Source organism: Numida meleagris, chromosome Z, assembly GCF_002078875.1.
Source record: "Numida meleagris isolate 19003 breed g44 Domestic line chromosome Z, NumMel1.0, whole genome shotgun sequence".
In the NCBI taxonomy this organism is placed as follows: Eukaryota; Metazoa; Chordata; class Aves; order Galliformes; family Numididae; genus Numida; species Numida meleagris.
Genome location: NC_034438.1, coordinates 64,453,288 through 64,476,577, shown reverse-complemented (window position 1 = coordinate 64,476,577; position 23,290 = coordinate 64,453,288). Strand labels below are relative to the sequence as shown.

The 23,290-nt window shown below is 38.9% G+C and overlaps 1 long non-coding RNA gene across 1 annotated transcript; it reads left to right on the top strand.

Moving 5' to 3' along the window:
* LOC110390022 lies at window positions 1,062–23,290 on the top strand. Its single transcript, XR_002433498.1, has 5 exons — window positions 1,062–2,207; window positions 5,544–5,628; window positions 8,454–8,524; window positions 23,004–23,101; window positions 23,170–23,290. It is a non-coding gene; the product is annotated as an uncharacterized LOC110390022 (long non-coding RNA).

Below are 23,290 nucleotides of genomic sequence, written 5' to 3'. Positions count from 1 at the left end.
TACTCTCTAAGACAAAGATGCAGCTCTGCATTTTTGTTGGTAGCTACATGGAAAAGAGTGAGCGGTTGGCACTCAGATAAGCTATCCTAGGCACTGTAGTAACAGGCTAGTCAACTAGACCAGTGACTTCCTGACAGAAGAAATAGGATCATAGAATCATTGAATGTGATAAACCATGGCTTAGGTTGAAGTGGACCTTAAAGATTATTCTGCTCCAACCCCTCTGCTGTGAGCACGACTGCCATCCATCAGATCAGGCTGCACTGGGCCCCATCCAACCTGGCCTTGAATGCTCCAGAGACGAGCCAGCCAGAACATGTTTGGACAACCTGTATAGTAAAGTATCTGATTTTCATCAAACTGTAATTAGTTCTCCGATTTCTCATGGAGTACTGTAGCAAGGGGCTGACTTCCAGGCTGTGACCAGCTTGTGCTTATTTCCCTGAACATGAAGAGGCTGGCTGCTGAATACGTTGTCAGTTTCTACTTTTCAAGCTAATGATTGATTAGCTAAATGCCAGTAATGAGGAGGCAAAGCTATGAGAAAGACGCCTCTCATGTTCTAGAGAGGGAGCTAATTATCCCAGAAGCTCAAGGAGAAAATAAGACAAAAGAAAATAAAACTCTCTCTCTTTGTTACAAGCCAAACTGTCAAAGAAATGCAAAAGACAAAGTAGGGAGCCTTTAAAAAAATATATTAGTCTTGTGTCTAGGCAGGATCAGCTGTGGAGCTGTCATTTTTAGAATATGTTGTTAACATTAGTCCTTTAAACTTTTCACTGATGCTGCTTTTGTTGTAGTAGTCCATCTCTTGGCTGACTCTTCCAATGCTTCTCTTTCCTTTCAGTTAGAAAAATTTACTTAGACTCTTGCCAAATCATGATGCAGGTTAAGGTCATTGTTTATTCTCCACATCTCTGGTGCAGCTTTCCCATGCCTCAGGATTGTTAACTAGTTTTTCCTTCTCTAGATTAACTGACCTTGATTATGTAGGTATTTTCTAGATGTTCCTTTTTTTTCTTTCTTTCTTTATTTTTTTTTCTTATTTCTGGACTTTGTTCAAGTCTCCAAGGTGCAACTTTCTCTGCCTTGGTTATGACACTCTTTTGTCATCCAAAATGTCATTTCCTTGTTTTGTAGCACAGTGGACTACTGATGTACCCTCAAGACTACCTGAGTCAGTTAGCTGATCTCTTCATATGTATAACTACTGACTAGTTAATTATTCTGTATATCAATTTATGCAGCTGAATATGTCTACTAATACAAAGAATTTTGTTCTTGTTCTTACCAAATTGTTTCTTCTGTACTCAGTAGTCCTTTGTTCCATCTAGTCACATGCTTTTTTAAATTGTTAATCTTATTTTCTGATGTTACTGAGACTTTCTAGCTTAGTGACTCCTTAGAATTAAATAATGGTCCATAGTCTGGGATCGCAAATGAAAATACTGAATTGAGAAAGTTCTGTGAAATTTCACTTTTAGATAGATTGTTTCATTGGTTCATAAAGTATGAGTGCATTTTTTCTCCCAATTTTGTACTTATCTAACATTTTTTGTCCCTTGATTTGCCTACAGTTGCGCTCTGTAAGACAGAATCCTTGCTTTATTCAAGATATATATGCTGCATTAATTATTATTGTCATTAGTACCAGATAAAATTACGTATGCAGATGACATGAAGCTGGGAAGAGCTGTCGATCTGCCTGGGGGTGGGAAGGCTTTTCAGAGGAGTCTGGACAGGCAGAATCACTGGGCTGAGGAATGAGATGAAGTTCAACAACACCAAGTGCTGGGTCCTGTGCTTTGGTCACAATAGCTCCAGGCAACGCTACAGGCTTGGGGTGTTGGTCGACGCTTGGCTGAGCATGAGCCAGCAGTGTGCTCAGGTGGCCAAAATGGCCAGCAGCTTCCTGGATCGTATAAGAAATAGTGCAGCTAGCAGGAGCAGGGCGGTGATAATCTCCCTGTAGTCAGCCTTGGTGAGGCTACACCTTCAGAACTGTGTTCAGTTTTGGGCCCCTCACTACAAGAAAGACATGGAGGCCCTGGAGTGTGTCCCAAGAAGGGCAATGAAGCTGTGAGGGGACAGGGCACAAGCCTTATGGGAAGCAGTTGAGAGAACTGGGATTGTTCGGTCTGGAGAAGAGGAGGCTCACAGGAGACATTATTGCCCTCTACATCTACCTGAAAGGAGGTTGTGGCAAGGTGGGTGCTGGCCTTTTCTCCTAGGTAACATTTATAGGACAAGAGGGAATGGCCTCAAGTTGCACCAGGGCAAGTTCAGGTTGGGTATTAGGAAAGACTTCTCTAAAAGAGTGACAGACACTGGAATGGGCTATCCAGGGAGGTGACTGAGTCATCATTCCTGGAGGTGTCCAAGAAATGTGTAGATATGGTACTAAGGAACATGTTTTAGTCAGCAACATTGGTGGTAGGTGGACAGTTAAACTAGTTGATCTGCGGTTTTTTCCAACCTTCATGATTTTATGATCTTCAGTTCTGTGATTCTATGATTCTATGAAAAAAGCAAATAACTTTCCATAAGTCTGTACTGTTACTAATGAATATTGTGTCACTTCTTGCCTCCAGTGAACCTACATCAAAGACGAAGGCATAGCAGATAACCATCTGATTTCATTATTTCAAGTTGTGTTTTTATTATTTTGAGATACGGTTCAAGAGTGCTGGTCATGGTTATTTCTACATTTAATTCACTACCTCGTCAAAACTTTCCAATAACATTCATTCCATCTTACACATTATTTGCTTATTCTTTCTCTCTGTTGCTAATTTACTGTAGCTATGGAAAGACTTGTGGATCTGTGTGTGGGAAGAAGACAGCAACAAGCAGGCTCTGGGTTCTGTTTTGGGTCATGAAATAGAATAATTAATAAGTATTTCAAAACAAGTCACTGTTATGTCAAGTCTTCTTCCTTAAACATTTTCAGCAAATAAATAAATAAGTAAATAACAGGCAAAGAAATAGAGATGTCATTCAAACGCAAAAGCTGCTGAATATCTTGAAGTGGTTTTAAATATTACTACATGGAAGGGGTCAACCTGGGAAGAATAATTAAGAATATTTTCTTTCAAATAATGAAACAAACAGAAAAGATCCAGAACTCCATGATAAAACAAAGATCTAGGTTATTATTTCTAAGATTAACTTTTTAAAACTGCCACAATGGGTGGAAAAACTATATTTGCGGATGCAGAATACTACAGAAATGCCACAGACAGACTTCCAAGCTGAGTTCTCTTGGAAAAATGAGGCAAAGTATCAGAGACCACTTCTTAGCTGGAGAAGAGTAACTTGGCTGAGTTGCACTCAAGGAAGATCTGCTGTCCTTCTGGAGTTGTGTGGAATTTAATTTGCCCTTTCAAAGCAGTTTGTTTAGGTAAAAATAATAATAAATGCCTCGTAGAAATAAAATATAATTCTGTTTGTGCATGTCCCTCTCAAAAAATTTTCTGAAATATTATGCCAGTTACATTCAGCCCATCCCTAAACAGATTTAAGTGAGATTTACATGATGAAAAGGATCAAAACTCTATTAAATGATCAACTGAAGCTTTATTAAAGCTCACTTAATAGTGAATTGTCTTCTCAAGCTTTATATATCTGATGTTTATGAAAACTGTGATCTTAATTTGTGCTAAGAGGCAATGGTTATAAACTGAAAGATTCTGACTTGGAGGAAAAAAAAAAAAAAAACAGCACAAAAAACCAGCTGGTCTGGCCCGGAAGCAGGGGACTACAGATGCTGTGAGTTCTCTCAGGTAAAGGCTTTGAAGACATGATTGGATGTAGTGTGACCTGAGGTCTCAGCTTAAATTCAGTTCTGAGATAGAGGTGAGCTGGATGTTGTGCTTGAGACCTCACCTTGTGCTTTCCAACTGCAGTGATTGCCTGAGTCTATAGGAACAAAAAGATCTGACACACAACCTGTGTTATTGACAGGTATACAAATCATTGCTTAATACTATGAAAAATTTGAGGGAATTCAGCAGGCTTGTATTTTTCATCATGACTGATAATTTGCAAAAGAAAAGATCTTGATAAAATTTTACGTGTATTTCCTCTGTCCGTCAATTATAATTCCATTTAACATTTCCCAGGTGTGAGGTCACCGCAGTTGCCTGGAACAACTGTGGGCACCCTGCTATGCTGAAAGAACATGATGAAGGGAAAAAGCATGAGAGAGCATTCTGTCTGAAAAATATTTCCAAACTATTAAGAGAATAAACATGGCATAGGGGAGAACAGAAGATTTGCAAATTATTTGCTAAACAAAATAGAGGCTAAATTCGTAATGAATATTATTAATAATTGATAGGCAGCCAGCTTTGGTTTTAATTTCCTTTCCTCTACTGCAGCACTGTGCTTACTCAGTCATTTCAGGATACAGGTTGCCAAGTGACTAACTTTTTTCACCTTTGACAGACCTCCAAACATCAGAGAGTTAGACACATTTCTTTGGAGGCCTTCTGAAAGCAACATTCCCACTGTTGCGGCTGTCAGGGACATTCTTGCTGTCCCTGTAAAACACAGCAGGAGTGTGAAATGTCTTTGCCAGTCAGGGAATAAAATTGAGGGTTGCATAGCTGAGCAAAGGAAGAGCGAAACCAGATGAAGGGAAGGTAAACCTGAAATGGTAATTGCTAATAAAAAAGATCCTCTGGTTTCAGAAGTAATCCAAATGCAGAGTGATGAAGGTTTCTTGATGGGAAAAAGTAGTGAGAAGGGGTTACAAACGGCTGGAGAAAATGAGAGCAATGAGACGATTGCTGTCTGTGTGGACATAAAATCAGTAATTAATTAATTAAATAAGAAGATCTTGGTAACTTCCTTTCTTGAAAACATACTTCTTACCAAATTAAAGGAAATTCTAAAGCTTGCAGGATCTTGCTTAACTTCTAAACTCTCTGTTTCCCAACACAAATGAGCTGTATAACACCTAAAATAAATGGATATTGCTATGTGGTGTGAACACTTACCTGCAAATGAATTCTCAAGGAGATTTCTGTATTACACGACTGAAAAAAAAAGACCACAAAAAAAACCTATCACAATTTTTGCAGACAGAAACAAGCACTACATGGCAGTGGCTGGACATCTTGGGAAAGGCAGGGGGAGTTCGGGAGATTGACATTGTTCCTGCCTGGGATGTTTGTGACACACATGTTTTGCTTGCACAGGTTGTGCTAGAAATAGGCCAAATTAAGTTGGAAGTATTTAAATAACATGGAAACGTGTCTGTTCTGGCTGCTTTCATTCATCCTTTTCCATTCCCTCTAAAGCAGGACTGTTTTTAGCTTTTAAATCTGTCTGACTCCTCTCACCAATCATTCTGAATTGGTACATCTGAATCTGTCCTTCTGAGTTATTTCTCTGTCTTCACTCCTCAGTTATTCACTATTTTTCTCTTTGGCACTATAATACAAAAAATGAACCTGACCTTCTGGCTGTCATTTCAGGCTTTCTGGATATTCTCTCCTCACATTTTTGTTCCTAACTCTTTTCTGTTCCTCTCCAAACAGGCAGCAGCTGCTGGACCTCTCAGTGACACCAAATGGCAACATCTTTCCAAGATAAAGCACTTCCAACGGAAGGTCACTTACAAATGTAAGTTTTAATAAACTGGTGAATTTATTGAGAGCATTGCCTGTCCTAGATTTGGTAGCTGAACTTAAAATGCACTTTGGTCTTCTGTTAAATAAAGACATGCTTCATGTGGAGTGATGGAGTGGGCCTTCCTTACCTTCTTTCCTCCTGGTGTTCCTGTGCTGTGATTACTGTAGAAAGTGTGACAACAGCTTTGGGAAAAAGGAAAGAAGTATAATGAAAACTGTTTTCTTCAGTTGCTTAGCAAGTGACATGAATTGTTTTAATACTACCTAATAATTTTGCAGTTTATCAGTACCTTTTATAGAGTGCATAATGGCACTATACCTATTACTGCTTTAGCTCTCTGCATTTCATCTATTCTGCAGGCACTCTTCTATCAAGCTCCTGTATGGTTCCTTTTTTCTTTTTTTTTTTTNTTTTTTTTTTTTCTTTTTTTTTTCTTTTTTTTTCTTTTTTTTTTTTCATGGAAGAATAGAGGAATTGCAAGGATTAAGGCTTAATTTCTGAGGTGGAGTCTCAATTAAAGCTCAGAAGAAAAAGGATTTGTGCAGAGAACATGGAGGAACTGACAGGAACACTGTGAGTCTCTGATATACTTCCTCGGTTCCTTCCACAGACTAGGTCTCTAGTTTTGTCCCCACATGATGATTTTATGTACACATAATATTTAATATAAGTGTAAGAAATGTGCCCACCTATTGTCTCCTCACATCACTGCCTTGCTGAGGGAGTGGGCTGTGAGGCAGCGGGGCCTGCACTTCCCCAGTCACCACAGAAGGCCACTGCAGGCTCTGGAGAGCTTTCTGTGGCACACTGTGGGCCAGGGCACAGCTTTCCTGGCAGGTGCTGGGGTGGTGAGGAGAGCCAGGAGGGGGAAGTGGGATGCAAATGTGGGCAGAGGGGGTTGTGAGTGCTGGGTGTGCTCACTGTGCTGAGGGGCTTGCAGCTGGGCCTTGGGGCTGGGGGCAACAGCTGTAGTACCTAAGACAGAGCTATCATTATACCCTCATGCTTAGCAAGTTCTTCATAAAGTGAAGGCAGGGTTTTGATGTCTGTGGGCCTAATTGTTACACTTCAAAGTGTTGAAATCCTCATTTACATTCTTTGCAACAGGTAATGAAAATGTCGCAATTCAACTGATTGATTTTACCATCATTTGTAAAATTGCTTTGGGAAGATGTTTGCTGTGAGTCATTCAAAGATGTGCGTGGTTACAGGACTGAGAGCTTGCAACAATTCAGAAAAGAGGCAACTCTTGTGTTTTCCTTACTTACAAGAAGTGAGTGCAGTATCTACAGAGGACAGACTTCCAAATACAGAGAAGTCACCTGGCTGAAAAGGAGGAGGAACAAAGTCCTATTTAAATATTGTATGTCTTTTCATCAGAGTGCTTAAAATGAACAAGTTTGGCTCACTGAAGCAATTCTAAATCTATCTGCTGGTGGCATAAAAAAAATTGAGTGACTATGGGGAAAAAGGAAGATAGTTATATGTGGCTCAAGTCTGAACAAGGGGGTATGGGAGAAGTACTTCTGGTGACATTGTTAAGCATTAAACCTTTTCTATCTAGAAGAACCTTTCTGGAAACCTTTTCTTGCTAGGAGCAGAAGCAGCTCAAGGTCATTTTGAGAATGTCAAATGCAACAATAACTTTTAGCAAAAACAAATGTAGTGTAATTACTTCACACCACATAAACACTGGTAGTTTTAACTTTATATCTTAAAAATACTTGTTATGAGAGTTATTTGCATCTATTCCAATTTGCCATTCAAATCTGTCTGAAGATGGGCTTCCATGAATTTGCTTCTATACTTTGTAGTCCTCAAATAAATTTTCTATAAAATAGCAGCCTGGGGTTTTGTCAGCATCAGCATCAAGGATAGTAGAAGCTCCTCCTTGCCCTTCTAAATGTGTTAGTGTTGCTTACACTGAGTTTAGTTATGCCTGCATGTGAGGACTGTTCCCAGAAGCAGAGAGATGTATTTCACTGCTGCTGAAAAGAGGGCATTGATCTCCATTAATACGTTGTCCTGGTTTTTGTTGTGACTGACAAACCTCTTGATATTTATAATCAAAATGTATACAGTGCTTGTATTCTCCTTGCCAATGAGTCAACAGAAGAAGAATACAGTGCACAGTGGTCCACGGGTGTTAATCAGGCAAAATGCCCCTTGAAATCAATCAGCTTTACAGTTCTGTGTAACACTGGTAATTCTATCCTAGTGCTTGCAGGTTATATTCCTTAAGCCACTTCCCTGTTTTCTTGCGCTGAGGACTACTTTAATCCATTACTAGTCACAGAAACCCACTTGTGCTGAAACTGACTGGTGATTAAATTATTGGGAGCAAAATTCTGAAAATATGGTGTACCTGGCTGTAAAACCTGTAGTAACCTTTAAAAAATGTTACTGGTACTTCCTGCGAAGTTATGGTGTGTTCTTTTGATGGGTTAATTTTGCACTGGCAGGGCTCAAGTGCTTCTTTCCTACAGCTGGCATACAGCAGCCAAGAAAGCAGAAGGCAGTCATAAACCTACTTTTATCTTTTAACTAGATTAAAGGCAATAAGATGGTGTGCCCACTCCTAGTCTGGAATAAACTGATTTTGCTGTATGCAGCAGCAGCATGTAGGTGCAGTGTTAATGGAAACAAGAACTAAAGCTGTAATAAGTGCCAAGGTATTGGAGGGCATAATATGTAACGACAGAGAAATAGGAATACTTTGCTATATAAACTAGTAGCTCTCATGGTTTTTAGTTCACTATCCTGTGTTTGACTGCATCGTGCCGGGACCATTCTGACTGTGCTTCAATGCTTTTCAGTGCAGATCTTGATGAATTAATGCCAAGGCCTGGAGCATCCTGAGAAATGAGGAAGAAGAAGTACCAGTCAGGTAAGGAGAGATCTGCTACAAGGTCTTCAGGTTATAGTAACACTACAGGGGGTTGCAGAAGAAATTTTTGTAAATCTGTCATTAGGCAGTTTGTGAAAATGTTTTCTTTCATTAAGGGATTTTTTAACCAATATTTCTTAAAATCCAGGAGGTGAAAAGGAAGAATGAAATCTCAGTCCTGAAATATTCTTGATCTGCTAATGCTCAGATACAGAACTATTCTTGGCAATATGGAGAGTAAAACATATTGAAATGCCTGACTTTTTCACAGTATACTGTGGTGTTTTGGAGGACTTTGTAGAAACAAGAGCATTCTGACACTGCCACCCGTTTTAAAGGAAACTGTGTATCTTCTGCTTAAATAATTCTTGCACTTTCTAGGGGCTCTGTCCTCTTTTTAGTGTTTCCACATCTGCTTTTAGAATAACATATACTATTTCTTAACCTAATCTTTAAAAAAATTGTATTTTACTAAACTCCCTCTGTGGTGACCTGACAGATTGCTGCAGAATTTTGTATTTGTAATCTACTAAATGATGAATATACTGTGATGATTGTTAGAGCTAATGAGGAGCAGCACCACTTTAGAACTGTCTTCTTCAAATTCACATTAGGAATTGGATACAGTCTGGCATTGTTCCATGGATTTAATAGATTCATAGATTTTAAGGCCATGAGGAGCCATTATGATCAGCATGTCTGGCTTCCCATATAAAATAAAGCTCAGAATTTCACTGCATGATACTTCTGTCAACTCCAGTAACATTTACTTGAATTGGAGCATACGCTGCAGAGAAAAATACTTGCTCTTGTTTTTTAAAACATTAGGGAATGGGACTTTATTCATGGACATTTCACCTAGTTAGTTTTTCTTGTGGCTTCTCTGTTAAAATCTGTGTGTGATATACACAGTGGTTTAACACCAATGGGCAGCTAAGCACCAACATTTTGTTTTTACATCCCCCTCTCCATGAAGGATGGGGAGAAAATAAGGTGAAAAAAGTCTCCTAGGTTGAGATAGGGACAGGGAGGTCACTCACTAAGTACCTTTATTGGCAGAATAGACTCAGCACAGGGAGGTGAATGTAATGTATTGCCTATTGATAACAGACTAGAGCAGTAGGAACTAGAAGCAAACTAAAAACACTTTCTCATTCATCTACCCTTTTCTGCCTCTTATTCCTGAGCAGTGCAGGGGAGTGGGGCCTGTGGTCAGACCATAACCCATTGTCTCTGCCACTCCATGGTCACTTGCAGGCCCCTGCTACTAAGGCTTTGCCAAATAAACTCAATCCATTCAGTATAAATTTTCATCACTTAAACTGACAGTTTTTCCACATGCTTTTCTCAGCTAGTTAAATAGCCCATGTTTTATTTCTGCAGACATTATGGCCAGGATCTAGTCACATCTGGCCTTGTATCTTGACTTAAAAAGTGCTAAATTGTTTATGCACAAAGAAGTAAAATTTAGGCCTGTTAAGAAGACAAGCCACAAAACACATTTAGCTTTGAAGATGGAAGTAAGACTCTGTGTACTGCTTGTATGAACTTTGTGTGCTTTTTTATCGTGGCAGAAATACCTGCCAGTGAAATAAGTGAGTTTTCACTAACTGGATTGAGTGTGAAGTCAAGCTACTGTTAGTTTAATTTCAAACAGTCTTCATTCTCAAAGGGTAGTATTACTATAATGGCTGTTGAATTACACAGTCCCTATCTCTATCTTGTGCATGTCATTAAAAACCTCTTGACAAACTTTGGATTCAGGACAGGAGCCTGGGGCATGCAGTCAAAAGATGGACAATGCTGAAGATGACAAGGCTTGTGGCAGAGGGGAGGTTCGTTTCCCTCTGTAACAGTAGGAAGGGTAGATTTACTTGCTGGAGGAAATGGGAGCCTTGGGAACTGGACTGCTTGATAAAAAGCAGAAGAGAGTGAATTCTCTGATTCTGTTGAGCAGGAAAACTTGGGGTTTCCTCAGGCAGTTGACTGGTGGCTCCCAAGGGCTCCTGGGGCAGAAGCAGCTCTCTATGTAAGAAGTTAGAAAACATGAAATCCCAGAAAGTGAAACAATGGAAGACGAGAGGAAAGAAAATCAGAAGAGTCTTAAGAGGAGAAATACAGAAGATATGGATGGAGTTAAGCTAGCTTTTAATTTACTGCTATATTTAATCAGACCCCAAAATTGATTTTGTTTCCAGCCACAGGCAGGGATACTGCATATGCATTACTGAAGATTGTTTTAGCTGCATCCCAAAGATTCTGGATTAATTAAGCTTATCCTCTTGATTACTGGCTGCTGCTTAAGTTTTAATTATCATGTGAATTATTATTATTTTTTTTAAATTGTGTAGGGTACACACTTCTTCTCCAGTCATAAGTGGATAAATCAAGAGTAAAGTAAATTAGTCAAATTGAGTTAGTGAGGACTTAGTAAACAGAAAAAATGAAGCCATATTCAGCTATTTTAAATAATATAAACTGAGGAAACAGTGGAGAAATTATATGGAACTGTGAACTTCGATAGGCCTTAAGTGTGTTAGGACTCAAGCCTCAGCTTCACCTTTTTTCTGAAGTCACTAATTTATTAAAGTTGACAAAGAAGGCCTGCCAAGTCTTGTGAAAACCTATTAAAAAGGTGAAAGGCAGAAACAGGTCACAGAAGTAAGACTGGGGGCACATCTGAAATTATGACTCTTTTAAGAAAATTATCCCATTCAAAACTTAAGAGTTATGTGTGTACATAATTGGCTGACCAGTGTGAAGCTGGGTTGATGCTCTGTGTGCCACACAGCTTCGTGGATAAGCTAAAAATCAGTTTGTGTGATCTTAGTGATGTTGATTCAAACAGAAATGTGAACTATGGAAAATCAGGCAACTCACTTATCTCTTGAGGTAGGCATTGGAAGACTTGGAAGTGCATGTGTGGGCACGCAGGTTGGTGCCTGGAGTCCAGTGTGGAGGAAAGAATATTTTGCATGCTGTAGAAGTTAGATCACAGAAAATCAAGATAATTTTAATCAATCTAATTATTGCTGTTAACAAGGACTCAGCATATTTAGTGTATGTTTGGAAGGCAGCTGGTGACTGAGTGGGGCATTAGCTTCTCATGCTTTATTTACTTTGAGAGTTACCTCCATTGTTAAGACAATGAAGAGGGCTTTGGGGCCAGGTAGGTGACTTCTGTTTGTTCTGTGATGGTTCACTTGAGTCTAGCCGAGATGGGAAGTTGTTATTCTTATCTTGGATGATAAGACAGGTATGTAAGATAAGACAAGAAACAAACTAAGGGCAGAAATTGCAGTAATGATACTAATACACATCTACTGGCTATGTCAGCCTTATCTCTTAATGGTAGGACAGATTGAGATTTGAGGAACGTATTCCTCAGGTACAGAGAAGGGTTCTTTGGATCTTGTGTATGAACTCAGAACCTTGTTCTGCTTGTTCATGTGGGAGACCTTTCTGCTGCTACTAGTTGCTGAGCAGCATCCTTTCACTATCAGAAGATTTCTACACGGTTTGTGCATGATCAGGCTTAAACACAGGAAACTGAAAGGTGTTGGGGACTTGTCATCGTCCAACTTCTGTCGTTGTAAATGGAAAGCAAACAACCTCTCTGTCATTAATGGAAATAATATCCCATTGTAAGTAGTGAGGAGCCTCCTTTTTGCTACTGGGTCAAACAACAAAGAGTTCGAAAACATCTGAACTACAGTGACTCGTGCCATGTTGATTTGCCTGTGTAATGTGGGTTCATATACACTCAGATTCTTCTTTCATCCAGTAATGGGACTGTGCCTCTGTCATGGTACGAAAGGGGACTGCTGTATCAGAAGTCACAACCATGGTTCTCTGTAATACTGAGTCTGTCACCCTCCGGTTAAATGGGCTGAATATGTAGTGCTTTGTACCTGCTTGTTTTTCATATAGAAGTTTTATTTCAAAATAAACTCTGGAAATGCAGTCTTAGTTATGTCTGCTCATTTGAATGAAGAATAACTGAAATCAGAGTTGGGGAAACATGAAGGAAGGAAAAGAAGTTTTATGTAGCATATGTTAAATTGAAGCCTGCAGTGAATAATGCTGTGATTCTTAGCATACATTTAAATGAATCTCTGGTGGAAATGTTTTGCAAGTGTATTGAATCTGTTGTAATTATATGTGATGTTAAATCCAAACAAAAAAAAATATGCATAAACTGACAAAAGAAGCTCAGTTTTGATTGGCTTTGCTGTGGAGGAACAAAGGAATGTTTTTACTATGTTAAGGAGTACTTCTGATTGAGTCAATTAGAGCTATTAACATAGATGGCGGTATGAGAAAAGCATTCATCAGGAACTGAAGAACTAATGGATTACTTTAAAAAAAGTCCATAATGTCAATAGAGAGATTCTTTGTTTGGCACTAAGAGGAGTTGAACCTAGCAATTAGCATGGTATTTCTGAGCCCAAAATTGTTTCTCGGAATTTAGTTCCACATAAAATGTGAGTCAATTTGCCACACAGCACACTGCTAAGCAACCAGAAGATACCTTTAAAAATTTCCGACAGGTGTTTCACAGCATTGTGTTGGTCACTGGCTAACTTGAGCGGTCTGAAATGTTGGGGACAATGTGCTGAGAGCAGGCAGTGCCAGCACGGTCTCCCCTGCTGCACTTACAAAGATCGATAGACTTTGTACTTCACTACGACCATCACGTTTGTCTTCAGACTCATTGCTTTAAAGGGTTGCAGGTCTTTAAGTTGCCTGAATTCACAGAATCATAGAATAGTTTGGGTTGGTAGAGACATTTAAGATCGTCTAGTTCCAACCGCCCTGCTATAGGCACGGACACCTCCCTCTAGACCAGGTTGCTCAAAGCCCCATCCAGCCTGGCCTTGAATGCTTCCAGGGAGAGGGCATCGACAACGTCTCTAGGCAACCTGTTCCAGTGTCTCACCACCAGTAAAGAATTTCTTCCTGACATCTAGTCTAAATCTCCCCTCTTCCAGCTTAAAGCCATTTCCTGTTGTCCTGTTGTTACATGCCCTTTTAAGAAGTCCCTCCCCTCTTGGTCCCCTTCAGGTAATGGAAGGCCACTATCTGGTCCCCCTGGAGCCTTCTCTTCTCCAGGCTGAGGAGCTCCAGTCTCTCAGCCTGTCCTCGTAGGAGCTTGTTCCTTGTGTTAGCCTGTTCCTTGTAGTAGGTTACATCAATGTGCATTTGGGCATTTCTGGGTATTTACCTCTTAAGTATTTTTATGCATCTTAAATAATCAAAAATTGAAGGGGAAGGAAGAAAAGTGTGTTACTTATCATGTAAGTCCAGTTTGTGTTCAAAGTTGGAGGACGTTTGGGAGAAGAGTTTTATGTACTTATCACACATGTCTTTAGCCCTTTTCTCAATCTTCTCAAAGATGAGAAACAGATGAGAAATCTGTTTTTCCAGCTGTTATGACTTTGGGTTTTATTTTCCTCATGGCAAGATGGGCCTAACTTTCTGCCGATTCTGAACTGTTGCTGCTGTTTTTATTTCACAGTTTGGTCACCTGTAACTTCTATGGAGACTTTGTAAGAAAAACAGTCCTTAAAACAGTAGTAATTTCACTAGCAATTGTAGCAAAGTATCCAAGAGAAGAGGGTTTGAAATGCAGAGAGCTGAAAAGTTATTTTTCATTGATTTTCTGTGATGTCTTTTCTGCCATTCTATCAAGTATTTTATCATTATTAATGCACAGGACCTGTTCTGTTCTAGTTCCTGGCATTTGAATAACCTTTGTTTCTTTCACTGTTCATAATGCTACTTCTTAAATTTACCTGGATAACATGGTGGATTTATTTTTTTTATTTTTTTAATATGAGATGTTTGCAGCTCTTGTAATCTGATAGGAGATTGATAAATAAGAAAGCTACTCTCCCTGCATTGTATTTCCCACACTTCAGATTCCAGATAAGTCTTTTCTAATATTGCTCCTTTGCTTATTTGCATTCCTTAAGTAGCTCTGCAGAAGCTGGATAGCTGAGTAGCAGTTTACTTACACTGACACCCAGACAATTCAGGTCCTCCTGTGATTCATTCCAGCTTCCTCCAGGTATGGATGAGGGCTAACTGCAGTTCCACTCACCAGCCTTGCATAATCCCCCCAAAATAACATCTGTTCTTATAACAGTAATCTTAGATCAGGAGAAAAATTCTGTACTAGAAGAAAAAATCTTTTCTCAGCCACATTTCATGCATTTTGCATATTTTGTTCTATTTGTCACAAAAAAATAAGGACATTAGTGTGATATATTCATGTGCACAGTTTATTTGCTATTATCTGGCAAATATGCTGTGTAAAGCACATACTTTTTGTGTTAAAAATATCCCTGGTACCATAAAAGTCACTTGGTGGCAATTCGTGAATGGTCAAATGAGCTGAGAAGTGAACACGTATTTTGGATAATCTGTTTTACTTGTATTTAAAGCTTGACACCTCACCCATTAGTGTGCCACAGATCTAAATGGACACAGATCCATGCTGCTAGATTGTACTTAAAGAGCACTGAAACTCATGTACACATGCTCTGAGCATACATAAATCTCTAGTTATGCTGAAGCCAGTGGAAGCATGGAGATTTATATCTGAGAGAGATAAAGATGTGGCCCAGAGTGCTTGCTCTGGCTGTTTATGCCAGTGTAGCCAGCAGTGTGGAGCGCTGGGCACTAAGGCTGGTAGAACATACCTCTTCTGCTGGAAATGGAAGTCAGTTGAAACAGAAAATGGTGCAAGGAGAAGGGGAGTAGGAACTGGACTGCTGACAAAGTGAAAAGCCTAGCAGTAAGTGAAATGGGCTCTGAGTACAGTGTCTCTATAGTATCATTGGATAAACTGATGAGATGCAGAGTGGGTTACACTGAATGTCAGGAAATATTAGGAAAATGACAGAATTAGGTGTCATGTGGCACACTGGTAATCCAAGGGACTGTATGCAGTGCTGGAACTGCTATGCTTTCTGTGGAAACGATTTGCAGGCTTTTGTGCCAAAAAGGAGCTGTGCCGTGAATATGCTTCTGTAGCAGTTCCTGTGTAGTGTGGCCCCTAACTTGTAATGGACATTGAGCTAGCACTGGGAGGTGAACAAATCTCATCTTCTGGATACTGAGAAAGAACAAACAAAAGCAGAGACAGTGATTTACTATTACAGTCATTAGAAACATCAGCCTCCTCTTAAGTATTTGCTGTTTATGGACAGCATCAAGCCTTTCAAAACGCTTTGTTTTAGATTGAGCTTTCTTTCTGTAGGTTTATAGAGTGTACGTTTCTATGCTTATTTAAAATGTAACTTTAAAGGAAAACTCACTGTTAATAGTTTTCATCTATTTTATTTTGTGAAAATAAATTCTCTTCTTAGTGATACTTTAAAAGGTCCATAAATAAATTTGTTTATAAACTAAAATTTTCATAAATTACCTTTCTGAATCCATAGTGTTCTCTTTAATTTTTGTCACATTTGTATTTTTTCTCAATCAGAAGTTGTTTTATTCATAAATAGGAATAGTTCTCCTCTTCTGTTGAGTACGTAGTCACTGCTCAGTCCTACACACTGTCAACTACAGATACTATTCCCCATTTCATAGCACTTCTCCCCAGAATGCTAACAGTTTTTCTTAGTACCCTCTGTTAGATTTTGCTTTACTGGTGCTCTGTCTCATAGCAGAAGCAGTAATAACATTATGCAGTTTTGCACTAATGATAAACTGAGAGCTTTGTTTTGGTAACTGTGTGTGGGCGACAGGGAGCGACTCAATGGAGGTATTGCATTTTGCCAAAAATCCTCCAGACTTTTGTGAAGTAAACCTGCCTTTCCCACTCTTTCAATTTATTCTCATTAGCAGACCACAGTGATTGTTCTTTATCTAATAATTTTCTGTCATTGTGAAAGCATGGCAGGGTACTACTGTAATCTTCATAATGATCACTCTGTCTAAACACAGTCTGTGTGGACATGGAACCTGGAGAATGACTGCTGCTGAGAACATGTTGTAACCATTGGAATGAACAGGCTAGTTCATTTATTTCTTGAATCTTAGGCTTTTGAAAATTTAAACTTGTGATTCTATTAACAATGCAAAACCTTGCAGGTGTGCCAGCCTGTTTGTGTTTAATTTGCTTTAGTAAGAATATGAACCTCTGGATTTCATTCGAATGTGAAAAAAACTAATTCTTGGAATGTGAAACACTTTATGCTATGGAAATTTTTTCTAGCTAGACCTGGTGATTTGACTGGAACGTCTCACTGAAATGAAGCAAGACTTTTTTTATTTACCCTGAAAAGTTAGAAAGTACGTATTTAAAGAAAAAGAGAAAAGTCTAGACCAGCATTTATTTGTATGAAGAAAAGTGGTGCAGTTAAGTAGCTTAATGTATATATGAAAAAAATACTGGTGGACTGATTACAGGTCTCTGAATTCTGGAAGCAGAAGACCTCTCTAATAGCTATTGTCTTATTATGAATCTGAAGTAGATGCACATAGTCTTTCTCCCTCTGAATAGTCACTAAGCTGATGAAAACAGTATTGGAGCATCCTGCAAAATTGCCCTTATTTGTCTGAGAACAGAAGTCCTATTAGTGATGAGTTGTAATCATTGAAGGGTTCATTGTTTGTTCAATTATTTTTCCCCATAAGAAAAGTGATATAATTACCATGCCGCGTTCTTAAAATAAAGAATATTTTTTTAATATTCTGGCATTACCATTTCTTGTGCTTAATCACCAATTCTTATTCCTCTAAACTGTTAAAAAGCAGTGCTCTCTACTTTACCCTGTATTTTAATGATCATGCTACAATGGTTAGAAAAGTACTTCTAATATAGAACAAGGACATTTTTAAAAGAGATTTTAGGTTATTTTAAAGGATTAAATGCTGGAGATGATAGTATTGCACTGGCTGTTACAGCTTAGCATTAGCTGTGATATTTCCACATCCTTCAGTATTCATTTACATTAGAGCAGTGGATTTGAAGTATTAGATTTCTCAGTGTTAGACATTTATGCAGTTATGGAATCCTAAACTCCATTATTTTATGGTGCATATCAAACTACTATGCAGTATTCAAAGCAGGTAACTTCAAATTTGTCTTACATTTAATTAAAAAAATATATTAGTCGTTGCATATACAGGCTCTTGACTGGTTTCCTAGATATTGTGGCTTTAAATAATCTAAACACATGTGACTTAACATCATGTTTCCAACTTCCTTTTTCTAAAAGGATTTGTATCTTTGGTACTGTTTGGAAGAAATAGGAGTATTTAACATCAGGAGACAATGTAGTAGAAAATAGATACACAGCTTTGAAATATCGAGCTCAGCAACAACATTTAACCCTGTAGAAAAGCTTAAACTTTCAGTAGAATGATAAATTATTCATGCCTTCCTTGAGGTGCTTCTTTATACAAAATAGTTTTTTCCTCTTCGGGAACTGACAAGATATTTCCTATTTATAGAGTCAAATGGATGCAAAACAATGTTGGAAAAAACTTCTCTGGTCAAAAGCAGCTTGCAACTCGAATAGGTCAGATTTGTCTGTAGAGGAAGAAGGAGATGCTAACCTGCTTGTAGGTAGATTCTCTGTAGCTGGAGAAGAATACAACTAATGTCTTCTATCACATTTGAGAGAATTTTTTCAATTGAACTGGTTTCAAGAAGTATTACAGAGAGCCTACTTTATAAACTACATAAGTAATGCTTCCAATTTAATCTTAATTTGAATAGTTACTGTGCATAAAATGGGAAGATTTCTTTTTTAAGTGGCAAAGTGAAGTATCGCTGCAGGAAATCCTGATTTGTGAGGTGAAGTGTTAAAAGATTCTGTCCTTGGGATTATAGATGTGACCAGCCATAACATGTTAAATCCAGTGAGGCTAAAGGGGAAAAGATGAGGAAGGGAAGTAGCTGTGTCAAAGAGTTCATGTCAGATTATTTTTAGACTTTTAATTTAGGAGACTAAATTAAGAAGCTGGACTCGAGAAAGTTGCAGAGGCAGTGAGATCCCCTCAGAGCATTTCTCATGTGGGCTCTGGTGCTGATACCTTCTGCTGCACTTCTCAGGAGAGCTGAATTCTGTCCATGGAAGACTGAGAGTAGATTTGATGTGGATGATTGGATTTAAGGGCAGAGGAGGTTCTTCATTGCTTCAGAACAGCAGCAGTGAAGCCTCTTTCAAGATGTGTTTGAATTTGGAGCTGTGGTCTTAAAGCAGTAACCTGACTTACCCAACCATCAGGTGGGTCTGAAATTTCAGCTGTTTATTAAGCACTTGGGTTTAATACAGAGGGGAGGAGTGGAGTGATGAAAAAAAAACAAACAATGGAACAAAACTCAGAGGAATTTAGTACAATGTACAAAATCACAAGCTCTGAGGAGTTACAATTACTGACTTCTTGACAGTTTTTTTCCTCTCTGACTTTGTCATAGGACTCTGAGCCTCCAAAGAGAGGCTCCAGGATGGGCATTTTATTAGCTTTCAAGAGTGGAGTTTCTATGACTGGCATTGCAATATTATGCTCTCTCAGTTGGGAATTTAAATTTACTCAACCCATCATGCAGTGAACAGTGCTAGCCACATGGGGGAGTGTAGAGAAAGAGAAAGATGAAGATGCTTAAAAAGATAGGATACTCCTGAAATCCGAAGGTTTGAGATTCCCTTCCTGAATCCTGCTCATTCCTCACCGCAACAAGAGACTGGTGGGACAGCATCTTGATGAGCTCCTGTTTTTTTTTTTTTTATTGAGCAGGCTAAGCTTGGCCTCCATGTGCGAAGTGAAATGTCTGATGTCTTCTAGCAGTGATCTGCAGAGCACAGAGTCACCCCTGTGTAACATGGCTATTCTTAGATCCCATGACAAATGCAACTCATATCACAGGTGTTGAGTCCTCTCAGCTTACGAGTGTAGAGGGTTAATCGTATCTCAGAGCTGTGTGGGGAGTGAAGAAAGATGCTGTGTGTCTCTTGTGACAGCAGTGGTTTAGAGGAGAATATGGCCAAGGTAGACCTTATTTTACTCATTCAGTTCACAGTCAACTTCTGATTTATTTTACTAAAGAAAGAGGCTCTTTGCTCAATACTGAGATTTAAGGGAAAGACTTGTGCATATAAATAAAAACATTTTGTAGTTCGCTTGACACTTTGAGAAGATGTCTAGTGAAATAGAACAATGAATTCAAAGGTCACTGTTTATACCGAGGAAGAAGAGACCTGCTAGTACTAGCACAGGTTCCTCATCCAAACAGTTATGAGTATTGTTTAGGTAATGTTTGAGTAAATCTATAAACTACTTATCTGCCAAATAAATTACCTCTTTCCTCATGGGCTTCTCCTGCTGTAAGTTGCAAAAGTAGCTCATATAGGTTTCCCTTCATTAAAGCAACTAGATGGTAAGCCTATAATGGCATAATGCCACATGCAAACATTTTGGGTTTTGGTTTGCTGGCCCCTTCTTCCTTGAGTAAACCAGTTGTTTCAGAAAAAAAAAAAAAAAAGCAACAGGCTTCAGAGCATAGAGCAGCTTCTGGAAATCAAAGAATTATTTGTCATCAGGCTTTGAAATATAAGAAACTTTGAAATGTATTGTGCAGTGACATTTCTATAACTCAATGATTTCAAGGGGTAAGAAACTCAAAATGTCTCTCTCAAAGCATTGTTTCCAATCTCTCTTCCATACCTGTTGTCAAAGCATTTAGAAGGGAATACTTTGTTATGAGATAAAGTTGGCTCAACCTACTGGCAATATCTCATGACAGAGCAGTCCCAGGGAACAGCTTGATTTTTTCCAAACTAAATTTTCTGATACAGCCGGTTCAGTGAAATTTTTTTCTGATACAGCAGGTTCAGTGAAATTTTTAGCCAGCTCTTACAGAATGGATAAAATGACAGTTTGCATTTCTTTCATTTGATGAACCCTAATCTATTTTCCTTGGCCAATATCCCCCTTTTAGTTATAAAGACATTTTGTTGGCTGTGCAAAATGCACTTCAGAAAGGATTCTCTGTTATGTATCTGCAACATCTTTGAATTGAAGCTGAAAAAATTAAATATTTAATTTCCATGAGCTTTGTTTTTGCTGAAGGCCCTATTTTTCAAAGATATTGAAGAACCTGATGGAAGTCCTGTATTTTAAACTCCACAGACTGCGAGTTTCTTTGAAAATACAGCCTTCTGGATCACTTCTGAATAAACTGCGTATTCAGAGCCTCAGAAGCAGTCAGTGGACAGATGCTGCTATTTTCTGCACTGTGATTCACCCTTCCGACATGTTCTCTGACTTCACAGGAAGTGCACTTTCTCATCTCGAGCACCTCCATTGGGTGGGCTGCCTAACAGGATGCCTAGTTTTTGAAGTAGCTCTTTCATTACCTGATCTATCTGTCTTAAAAACAAACAAACAAACAAAAACCATCAAAAAATAACTCTATGAATTACTGTAGTGCTGCAGTTGGAAATCTCTGCTTTACATAAAACATCTCTTGATGCCAAGCTTTCTAATTTGTCTGTTTTTCTGTTAAGCTGTTTGTATTTATATATAGCAGCAAATACTTATATTTATCTCCTGTCTTAGGTGACTTTCACTTAGACTCCTGTTTCTGCAAAATCTAAACTCTTCTGCAGAACTAATAGTGTTCAAAAATTTGAGGCCATCTGTTTATTTTAGTTCCCAACTACGTGTGTATTAAAGACGAGAGGTGCCATTTTTGCTGCTGTGTTACTTCAACTATTGGAATTCATTGTGACTGCTCAAAGAATGAATGAGAAGAAAATGTTTACTAATCTATCAGTTATAACTTGAAATTTTTATAGACAAGAAAATACGACTTAGAAGAATATCACATTAAAGGTTTATGTGATATATAAAGGTTATTAATGAATCTTGGTAATGGAGTTATGTCACTCCAGGATATGCTTCCATTAGGCAGCTCTCAGTGATGCTATTAAAGTACACAAAATCAGTGATTTCAGAATATTTCTCCCATGTTCATTGCTATTATAGGGTAATATTAAATAGTTTAGGGAGACAAGTAAGGGAGGTTTTCTGTGTCTGGTCATGTATTAATGGCACATGAAGTGCTTGCATGACTGGTAGTATTCGTGGCTCAGACTGTGTTGCTGTTGCCATCTTGATCATAAGGAGTTCAGTGAAAATGCTTTCACAGGCTAACCTCTTCTTTGGGGGGTTTGCACGTATGTACTGGTGTTTATTACTTTCTCTTCCTGTTTCCAACAAGAGTCAGTTTTGGAGTTCCGATTTACAAAATAGGTGTGTGCATATGAAAGCTTATTGTGATTGCTAGCTCTCTTTCATAGCAGTGGGATTTAGCAATTTAAAAGCAGTTTAACAGCATTAACAAATAGAGTATTTGCTAGCAACAACGAATGAAATTATTTCTTCCATTATTTGGTCACATTTAGGGAGTGTGTATTGGAGTCATTTACAAAGAAGGAAACTGACATGTGGAAAAGGTTAGGGAAGAACTCTTGGTACCTCTTACTGAAGTACATAGTTGTTGCTGAGAAACAGTCGTCTCACATTAGGCTTTGTTAAAGAAGACATACTTGCTTGAACTCCACTTCTTATTGAAAATTCACTGAAGCTTCCTCTTGTAGATTACATGCCCTACACACTGTGTGCTGTTCTAAGGCAAGGTCTTGCTTAAAAAGGAATCTGTATTCACTTGGTTTATACTCAGCCAGTAAGGGGAGTGTGCCAGGATGAGATTTCTCTCCTTAATGTAAATGTGTGTGCTGAATGTTGAGTGAAATTCATAGACAGCAAATAATTTCTCTGCTCAATACAAGGTGAACAGGAAGGTTATGTAGTATATTTCTGGACAGTCTGTTTAGGCTACAGCTATGCCATTCTGTCACCACAGAAGTCCTTCCTGCTGGTGAGGGACTGCCAGGGGTCTCCCTGAAGTTGGATGGGGTTTGGGTATGCTCAGATGCACAGGTCGGGGAGAAATAGATAGGACCTAAGCATCCAGAGAATTTCCTCTGAAAAGTTGGGACAAACCTCTGCTCTCTGGTGACAGTGATGGGACCTGAGGGAATGGCATGGAGCTGCATCAGGGGAGAGTCAGGTGGGGGTTAGGGAAAGGCTGTGCCCCAGAGGGCGGTGGGCATGGCACAGCTCCCCAGGGCAGCAGGCACAGCCCAGAGCTGCTGGAGCTCAGGGAGCGTTTGGGCACCGCTCTCAGACACAGGGTTTGGGTTTGGGTGGTGCTGCGTGGAGTTGTGGGTTGGACTCAATGATCCTTTTGGGTCCCTTCCAACCTGGGATATGCTATGATGTTATGCTATATGCTGTGATGTTAAGAAACCTAATGTGTTATCTGCTTGGGTAATGACAGACCTTTTATTTCAAATGGTTATTTCCTATGGCATCTGAAATGAGAGAATGTGCTTACTGCTTGATAAATGGAGGAGAACATATTGAGATAGTTCTGATTCTGTTTTTATTACAGGTTCACAGTCTGCACCTGATTATTACTGTTACGACCAAATCACAAACTGTAGTAAATCCACTTGACAACTTCAAAGTCTCTGGTCCTCAATATTTCAAGTAAGTGAGAAATGATTCTGGGGGAGAAATACTGTCATTTTTTAACTTTTTAATTTTTTTTTTATAAGGGATAGTCATGATCCATGAGAGAATTACACATCCTAAGGAAATGCTAATAGAGTATTACAAACTACACGCAGCAAAAGTGATTGATCTAACTATGGTGTGAAAGATGACCAAACGCAGTTC